The following is a 10,284-nucleotide window of genomic DNA, read 5'->3' as shown; positions in this document are numbered from 1 at the left end:
TATTATTTTTATTAACAATTATGTGTCAAAGGGATGTAAACTATGTTTGGCTTTCAATTCCATTCATTAATGTGTCTGTTTTATGCCAATACCTTTCCCAGCTATTCCTTAACTTGTCATGCTATGGAAGGTTCACATAGATAAGAATCAGGTAAAATAAGCAGGAAAATTGAGTCCAAGTATTTGGGAGAAGGACCTTTATTAGCTGTCTGTGATAAGCAATGAATGGGGTAGTGAGGTAGTTGAGGATTTACTAATTTGATTTACATCAGCAAGCTCTAACTTTGTGGCTCTCTGTACTTGTTTCCTACATGACTGGAACAAATGCCTCTTAGAATAGCATTCTCATAATGAAAGTGGTTGGCAATGGTGTTCACAAGTTCTGCAAGTCATCTAGGTTCATATATACTTCCATGAATCTCATACTCTAAAAATACTTCCAGAACCTTAACTTAATAGTATGTATTGGTAATTACACATCCATATGTCTATCTATATATGCATACATAAGAAATACCACCTATGTGGCAATGAAGAAAATTATCACTTTTTTACAAAGTAATAAAATTTGAATATTAAAAATGATATCCCACAGAGATAATGTCAAAAAAAGGCTCATGAAGTTAAACTCTCTTTATACTATAAAAATTACCAAAACTTCATGGCATAAACCTTATCAAGAAATTAAGTTGAAAACTACTCTAAGTCTCTTAAAACTTCTGGCTTTATAGTAGAGGCAAACATGAACATGTCCTGTGGAGATGCTCTCATGGTACAAGACATATCTCTTTAGACTAGGACCCTCACCCAGTGATTAGTTCAAATCTTAAAAGTGCAACCTGCATAAGTGAGTGAGTACATCTGAGGGTGATTGTCAATTATGAGGAGAGATTGGAAATAAGAGGAATTGGCTTCTCAAATAGATGACATATCTGAATAACATAAAACTGACCTGTTCATGTAAACAAAAACAATAATTAAAAATGTAATAAAAGAAAAGGTTAGCAAAGCAGCATGACTATATATTAAAATAACTGCTGGAAATATTAATCATTAAAATATAATTCAATGGACCAAGTTAAGAAATTAGACATGAATCAAGAGTGGTGTTGCCCATGTGCAAATCCTGCACTTGATGTAAACCAGTTAAATATTCACAAACTATTTTCAAAACAACATAGAGTAGTCTCTGTTGCTAAGTGTGTCAATGTAAGGGAAGATGACTCTATAAACCCTGACTTTCAAGAACTTAATTGAGTCAACATCTTCACTCTCAGGGGAGATTGGTTTATGGGGGACCTGGTAATGTAAAAAAATGGGGAACAGATCTATCAAGAGAGAGGGGAAGTAAACCCAGGTTAACAGAATTCTCACCCTTATATAATACTTGCACCAAGCATAACAGGGAGGTATTGCTGAAAATTCTGTAAAGATAAAGACTACAGAAGAGTTAGAGGGACAACCCAGAAGACTCAGGAAGACAAAAAGTAAAGACAGTAGAAGAGATTGATGTCTATGAAGGCTTATCTTCTAACAAAACCACTCCAGCTGTACTCCTATCCAGATAAACAGAAATGCATGTATTAAAGAGAGCTTTTTCTATGATATAAGGATAGCAGATCCTTTAAATAAAACATTACAACTTTTAGAAAAGTAGCTTCCAACTTGTGTCAAGTCCTTCAACTTTGGCACATCCATGCAATTATAATTTATAACTTCTCCAGAATCCATAAGGTGAATAAGATGTTCAGATAAGAAAAAAACAACTTCTGCTCTAACAGTTGATTCAAAGCTGAAATACACTAGAGGCTCTTTCAGTTCCACTCTCTCTTAATATTGCTGTTTGCTATAGTATACATAGTCATCTTCCAGATAAACAATTTGGAACCTACCAGTCAAAAGCCAGGCACTGTTTTGAAATGTTTTTATTTTAATTTTGTCCCATTACTTTTCTCAAAATGAGAATAAATACTTCAATTCATTAAGTTAGATGGAAGCATGAGTTTAGTCAGGCTGAAATTATGGTCAAACAGTAGAGTGAAATTCATGAAATTCCCAAAGAATCAGTAACAAAAATTATGTTAAGAAAGTCTGTTTTTCACATTCAAAAGAAAAAAATTAAACAATAGGCAAAGTATGAGACTATTCAGTTATATTGATTCCAGAAAATACTTAATGGATTTTCATTTCAGGCACTTTTTCATCAGCCTTTTAATTACAGTATAAAAAAATAATGATTACTAGAGTTCAGGTATTTTATTGTTCTTTGAAGTTCAAAAGAGGTTTTCTTTTAAAGGTATGTTTTGTAAAATAATGATGAAGCTCTAGCATATTTTAAAAACTTCATCATGCCTTTTTATTGTCCTTCTTTATTTATTGCTTATTAAGATACATTTTTTAGTCCTCATTCTGAATTTTCAAGTTTACATTCCTGATATGTAGACAATAGATTTTGGAAAACATGTCTCTTCAAGTTATAGCACAGGAGTCAGTGTAACATCTATTTATAGATGGCATCTAAGGGCTTTTAGGTGGGTACAGGATATAAAATAATTTGTATTTAATTAATGACTATAAAGTTTTCAATTTTCTTCTGCATTTGCCCCAAAATAAAGCATATCAACCCACCCTACCCAACTTTACCCTCCCAACCTCACCACAAAAAAACATGTTATATAAATCTTGTGTAGGTAGATTTTGGTTCATTATTTCCAAATGTAGCAAGTTGTAATTTAGAGATACAGATGCAATTTTTGGTGATGAGACAAAGTGCACAGAGTTATGGATCTATTCTAGATTCAGTATATACTGGCTAAAATCCTGGATATCCCATTTGAGTGAGTTTGATGTTTTCATATATCTCCATTCAGCAAGTGGTTACATTAAAAAATAACTTTGCAGTCAAATTTTCACAAATATTTCAAAAATATAATTGATATGTCATGTATTTAGGCAGCAAAATAACACTATTCTGGAAGAAAAAATGTGCAGTTAATATAAACAAAGAACAATGGCTGTCTTTTTCTAAATAATAAAATGCTAGCAAAGAAAAATTAGTTTTCCTCAATGAAATCTCACTGAATTTATTAACTATACTTAAGAAAAAAAAACATACCCATACACAGCAGTCTCAGAAAACAAATAAAAAATAAACCTGAAAGAAGTAATAAATAAATAAAATTAAAATATCTATAACACTAATAACTAGAAATATTATCGGCTAAAGTGAAGTAAAGTGATAGTGTGTCACATTAATCTTAGAAAAAATAATTTTATACCTATCACATTGATTTGGACTGGAGTTAACAAAACACTGAATAATCTTGGCCCCTCACTGTTGGAAGCCCTGTTTAACCTGACTAAGGCGATATTAATAATTCTTAACAAATAGAAACAATCTCTCATTCCTAGGGACACATCACAGTCTTGTTTAATTGTTTACTGTTTGCCACTGGGCTATCAACTTGTGTTCATTAACTTATATTAATTAACTACGGATTGGTGTTTGTATCAGCTTTAAAACAGTTTCCTTTCAATAATTTTGCATTCAAAAATGAATATTCAATAGGAAACACCAATTGTATGACAGTTCAGACTTTTTTAAAATTCTTTTGATAGTATCCTTGTCTTTAATGAATACATATCACAAAGTTATATTTTGTATAAAGAAGGTTTAGTTATCTTGAAGCATTTCTGATAGGTAACATGAATAGAGCTTATGTTTTCTGATTTAGTTAAAAGTATTGGAATATTACAGGTACATTTATCTAAGAATTCTTAATATAACCATAAATAAAACATGTATAATGCTCTTACTTAAGTGAACATGGTAATACTTTAAATATTTTCTCCTACTTGAAATGCAGTCTGTCTCTGAAATATTTAATTATTATTTGCTGAAATGAACAACTATACTAGCAACCACAATATACTTTCTAGTTTTGAAATCAGAAAACAAGTTTGGTGAATCTCTTTTTAATTTCTTGTAATTATATGTTATTCTGATCATCATTGTATTTATGAGATAGAAATATATGATTGTTTAATGTATCAACAATATAAAAAATTCTGACTGACTAGACTGAGAAAAAAAAAGCCAAAATCTTAAAATCTACTCATATGCTGACTATCCAGATAAAGCGGGGTAACTAGTATGTAAGGCAAACTAATTATAAGGTTCTTCAGTATAATTCAATGTGCTTTTCAGTTAGGAATATTTTAAAGTATTATTGCAACCAAGAGACAAGAAGAAAAAATGAAAAGTTTTCATAAACTTTTATATCCCAAAATATCCCCAAAGCCAGAAAGTAAACTGTAGAATTCAGCACTATCATCAATAGTAGAAGTACAAATAGATAAGAAGATAATAGCTTCCAAAGAGAAAGGTTATTTTCTATATCCAAAGAACACACACACAGACACACACACACACACACACACACACACACAAGTACCAACATTATATAAAAATCACAAGAATGAATGAAGACTAATCAACTGCTTGATTTTTAGAAAATAGAGAATGTACAAATATATGCTCCAAATAAGGACATATCCATCCATTGAACATAGAAAGTAGCACCAAATTTCCTCATATTAACAAGAAGCCATTTGGAAGATATGGTTATCACTGATTTCACATATGGATTTTGTCAAAGCCAGATGTTCACTAATATTGAATATTCATGAGTGCCTTAATAAACACACTATAAAACCACAAATTGTCAACTGATTAATGTCATTTTAAATCTCTGAAAATATTTATAGTATTGTTTGATGCATATGTGTAGAAAAATACATTACCTATATAGATGAATAAGTTGGTTGGTCTACTTGGAAATACAGTAATTTCACAACCAGTAATACAGTCTACAAATACATTATTCCCATTACTTATTGAGGTAATGTTGCAAATGTGCAAAGTTAAAATGACCTGAATAAAAGTATCAGTATCATGTCGTTGTTCATATATATTTTCCTGAAGCAGGACAGAAAAACAGAAAATGATGGATCTTGAAAAGAGACAAGGAGCACCCCACCCTGGAGTCTGGCTGAGATATTTTACCAGCTCATCTCAGAAGCAAAACTTCAGCACACTTAATATTTGCTTAAAAACGTCCTCCCTTCCAGATGGAACACAACCAGTTTTCCAGTAATCTCTAGAAACCCCGTCCATAACCACAGTGGCTTTGGTTTTGCATTATTTGACTATATATTTTTTCTATTTTGCTAGATAATGAGTATTCACTTTATTTTTAATATAATAAGATAAAACAAAAACTATCACATCAAAGTTGTACAAGGCAATCCAATAGAAGAAGAGTCCATCAAAAGGCACTGGAATCACAGAGACCCACAGTTTACATACTCTGGAGTCCCACAAAAGTACTAAAATGAAAGCTATAATATATTCACAAAGGACCTGATGCAGATCTATAATCTGTTCTAAATGCTTTCAAGATCTATCCTATAAGTGGACTTATAAAAGGAAAGTAATTATTACTTAACTATCTTTTGTTATGTAACTTTGTAGCCAACAAATGGTACACATGTCTAACATAAATACATTTAATCTTTAATCTTGACTCTACCTATAGAATGTTATACCTTGGCTGGTGTATTCCTGAGTGTCATTTTTCTTAACCCACATGCAAAAAACTTTCATTAAAAAAAAAATCATTGAATAGGCTAGGAGGTGTTGGTTCATACCTTTAATCCCAGCACTCAGGAGGCAGATCCAAGCTGATCTCTGAGTTTGAGGCCAGTCTGGATTACAGAGCGAGATATAGGACACGCACCAAAACTACAAAAATAAAAAATTAAATAAATAAATAAATAAATAAATAAATAAATAAATAAATAAAACCCTGTCACACAAAAAAATCATTGAATAAATAAATGTCTATAAATAAATAAAAGTGAGTGTGCAACTTTCTATTTCTACTGATTAGTCCCGAGTTCCTTTTCTGTGTTGAAGCTGTGAATCTTGAGTTGGTCTGTGCTAGTTAAGGTTTCTATTTCTGTAAAGACACACCATGACCACAGTAAGTTTTCAAAGGAAAACATTTCATTGAGACTGACTTACAGGTTAAGAGGTTTAGTCCATTATTATTATTGTAGGTGGCTTGCAGGTAGCCAAGGTACAAGAGAAGAAGCTGAAAGTTCTACATCTCGATCATCATGCTGGGGCTGGAAGGGACTGAGACGCAGGTCCTCTAATAATGCCACACCTACTCCAAGAATGCCCTATCTCCTCATGTGTTGCTCCCTATGAGCCTATGGGGGTCAATTCCATTCAAATTACCACAAGGTCTGAGTTGACCGTCCCTGAATGGGGGAAATCATCAAGCTGATGAATGTGGTATGTGGAGCTGGGCCCCCTCACTAAATATATATATATATATATATATCACTATCAGTAGATACACTGTAATAATTTATACTGTTCCCAAATTTCTTGAATATAGAAGAGCCCATTTCAGGAGTCTTAAAAATGATTTACAGCCATTTACCTTAGGGAAAAAAATAGGAAATCAATAATGAAATATGGGAAAGAAACTGAATCAGTATGTTGAATAAAGAAGGCAACTCGACCTGTTGAGACTAGATTGTGCCTTGCTCTACGTTATACTATATTGTACAAAACTTCTGGGTTTTTGTTTGCTTGTTTTTTTTTTTTTGTTTTCTTTTGTTTTTTGTTTTTTTTTTCCTGAAACTTGCCTGACTGATTTCATTTTACCAGGTCCATTTGACTACATTTTTCCCATGCAAGATGACCATAGTCCAGCAGAGATGGGAACAGTCTCATCTGTTTAATACTGCACATAAAGCACAGACTGGTAATTGAGTTATTCCTTTTTCTAGAAACCATGTCATCTATAAACATATTGGGGAGACTGGGACTGTATGGTTACGTGAATATGTTATACCCACATCAGGGAAACCAGGTTCTACAACTTCTCAGCCAAGCAGCATGAAGAGAATGCTCTAACTCCATTACTCGATCTTGATAAGGACATTGTGATTGCCCTAGTGTACAGCTATCTGTCCATCTGTGTGTCTATAATGACTCACAAGGAGGGAATTCTTCTGGCAGGGGTTTCACCCTTTCTTTGTCCCCACTGTTGACATGGCCTATGTCCACTGGTCACTTTCCATCCCCTGTCCTCTTATTGGACATGCCATCCATCACTCTGTCTATTTGCTCTTTTGGACCTTGTTGTATTTTTTGTTGTTGTTGTTTATGCACATGGACCTAATTCTACAACTAGACTCTCAAACCTGTGACCTGCAGGAAGTTGATTCAATAGTACCATCTTCTCCCATGGTTTGTCATTTTTACATCTCACAAGGATCTCTGCATCCTTGTCTGTTTTCTTGCCTCTCAGACTGAGAAATACTTTTGAATTGTTCTGCAGCCTCCAGACCCTTTGATACTCATTCTTCAGTGTGTGTGTGTGTGTGTGTGTGTGTGTGTGTGTGTGTGTGTATGTACATGTATGTATTTTGCACCATGTAATGTGTGATCTGAGGTTTAAAATTAGTAATTTAAATTGGAATAAAAGAAGCTATGGCAAGATATTCCAAGCTTTACCATGCTTTTAACCACCCATCAAGCATATGTGAGTACAACTGAGAGTCACTGTTCTTTTAGTAAAAGCAACCACAAAGTCCCTGTTGTATTTGCAGCATAAATGCAATTGAAACATTGTGTACACATATTAAAAAAAGTGAGGCAATTCTTTATGTGTAGATAACTAAGACCCACCAAAATACATTCATTATTCAATATAAACAGCAATGCCAAAGAAAGGGCACTCTATTATGATGTGAAAGAGTAATTATATGCCTCAAAATTTAAAAGTACTCTAAAAAATATAAAAGAAAAATGAATGTTATTTCTTCAGTTCAATGTATTCGTTTTTGATAGCTGGGGTGGAAGTGAGGTCTCATAAATCAAGAGGGTTTAGAACAGATATAGAAACACACTTTTACATTCCATTGATGGGCTTTTTGAATCAGGGAATTGTGTTGTCTAGATGAACTGAACCATAAGGACAGAAAAGAAAGAACGAAAAAAAAAATCACTGGCCAAATCCATTTAGCTGACACCAGACTACAAGGTTCAAAATGATCTCGAGGCTAATTTAGTTATTCCAGACTACTTTGGAGGTACATTTATGTAACAGCACTGACCTTGGGATGTTTGATATATTTTCCTATTTCTTTACTATTTTACCCTGAAGCATATTTTCAGGCAATACTTCAAGAGTTTAGGTTTCTTCATGAACAGTCACAGTAGATAATAAACAAACAGACAAACTGATTTCTAAGTAAACATTTGAGCTTAGTTTATGTCTTATTATCCCTAAGTCCACAGGATGGTCAAAATCAAATCACTGTACCTATGAAGGAGGAAGAAATATACTCTGAGATCCATGAGTCAAAAAGAACAGGTATTTTTTAGATTATGGACATGCCCCTTTAAGATGATGCTCACCCTTAAATGGTCTGATTGCATAGCCTCATAGCTTTGAGAAGTATTGTCTCATCCTGTAGTGCCTCCCTCTAGTGCCTCCCTCTGGGTGTGTGCATGCCTGTGTGTGTGTGTGTGTGTGTGTGTGTGTGTGTGTGTGTGAGAGAGAGAGAGAGAGAGAGAGAGAGAGAGAGAGAGAGAGAGAGGAGAGATGAGAGACAGGCAGAGACAGAGAAAGAGAGAGATTCTTGAAGAGAAAGTTCTACTCAATGCCTGGCTTTCTCACAGTCCTTTTGACTTAGACAATCCTAGACTTATTCTATGGGTATGAAATTCCCCACCACCTCTTGAAAGGAAATTAAAGTCAAATAGTTCCCTTTCTTATGCAAGGTAGGAGATAGATACCTCTGAAAGTTCTCAACTGGCTATCCCCCTTTCCAACTTTTACCCCGTCTTTGATTTTTTTTCTACTTTAACCTACCCATCTTAAATGAGCTTTCTTTCCAGGTTGTAAAGGAAAACTCTCATTCCCCTGAGCCCCAACATGCTGTCTCCAGTATAACCTAATATACATTTCATGAAGGAAAATTCCTGGAAAGTAGTTGTTTCTACAAAAATAGAAATGGATGATTATTATTTGGAGCAGATGACAGGTTCTATGTCAATGGCCCAATAACAAATACACTTGGTCTTTCTTTAGCCTGCTTCTTAGCTATTCTTGTCCCAAACTGTGACTAACAATTAAAAAGCTCATGAAATGTATAAACTTAAAAGACCCAAGTTTTCCATGAATCTAAGGACTAAGTGTGCTTTTAGACAGCATCCAAGGCCTATAGTAGAGTTCTCCATCTTGCTATAATCCACCTATCTAAAATACAAACAAATGTATTTGAAAGTTGCCTTAATTCATGGATTTGTTTAATTACTATAAGAAAGGTAATTAAATGGCTATCTTGTTGGAACGTGATATTTATAGTGACCTAAATCTATCTTCCTGAGTTGTGGTCATTCATTTTGGTCTCAAAAAAAAAAAAAAAAAACTGTGTCTTTCATTCCTTTGAAGTGAGAGCTGCAGCCAGAAGTTTTCCTGTGTCCCCGGCCCCCACTCCCCATGCTGTAACAGCTTATAAAATAATCAGTCAGAGACTTAATATTAATTACCAACTGTTTGGTTCTATGGCTCAGGCTTCTTTCTGGCTAGCTCTTTCATCTTAAATTACCACATTTCACTTGATCTGTTTTTCCATGTAGTTTTGGCATTACCAGTCTGCTGGCATATTTCTCTTTGGGCTTTAGGCTGGTATCTGCTCTGACTCTACCTTTCCTCTCTCTATATATCTGCTGGGATTTTCCATCTTGCTCTAATCCTGCCTTACCATTGGCCAAAGCAGCTTTATTTATTAATCAATGGGAGCAACACATATTCACAGCATACAGAAAGATCATCCCACAGCAGAAAACTGTTTTTTTGTTTGTTTGTTTGGTTGGTTGGTTGGTTGGTTGATTGGTTTGAATTTGCTTTTCTTTGATACATTTTAATGCTATTTTAATTCCAGATCTGATAATGTTCCCCATGATCACCAGGACCTTTTTCTGATAACCTCATCTAAAAGGTTTATCATTTTATTCATTTAATGTTGCTTGCATGCATATAGTTTTGAATATTGTGTAGTATTGAATATTCACTATTCAATTGAATAATCAAATATAATATTTAATTATCAATTATGGTACTTATCCCTGGGGAAAACTGTTTTCAGTCTTACTTGCCTGTAGTTCTTTGTGTGGGCTTGGGACTATGCCTGATG

Source organism: Onychomys torridus, chromosome 10, assembly GCF_903995425.1.
Source record: "Onychomys torridus chromosome 10, mOncTor1.1, whole genome shotgun sequence".
Lineage (NCBI taxonomy): Eukaryota > Metazoa > Chordata > Mammalia > Rodentia > Cricetidae > Onychomys > Onychomys torridus.
This window is presented reverse-complemented; position numbering follows the sequence as displayed.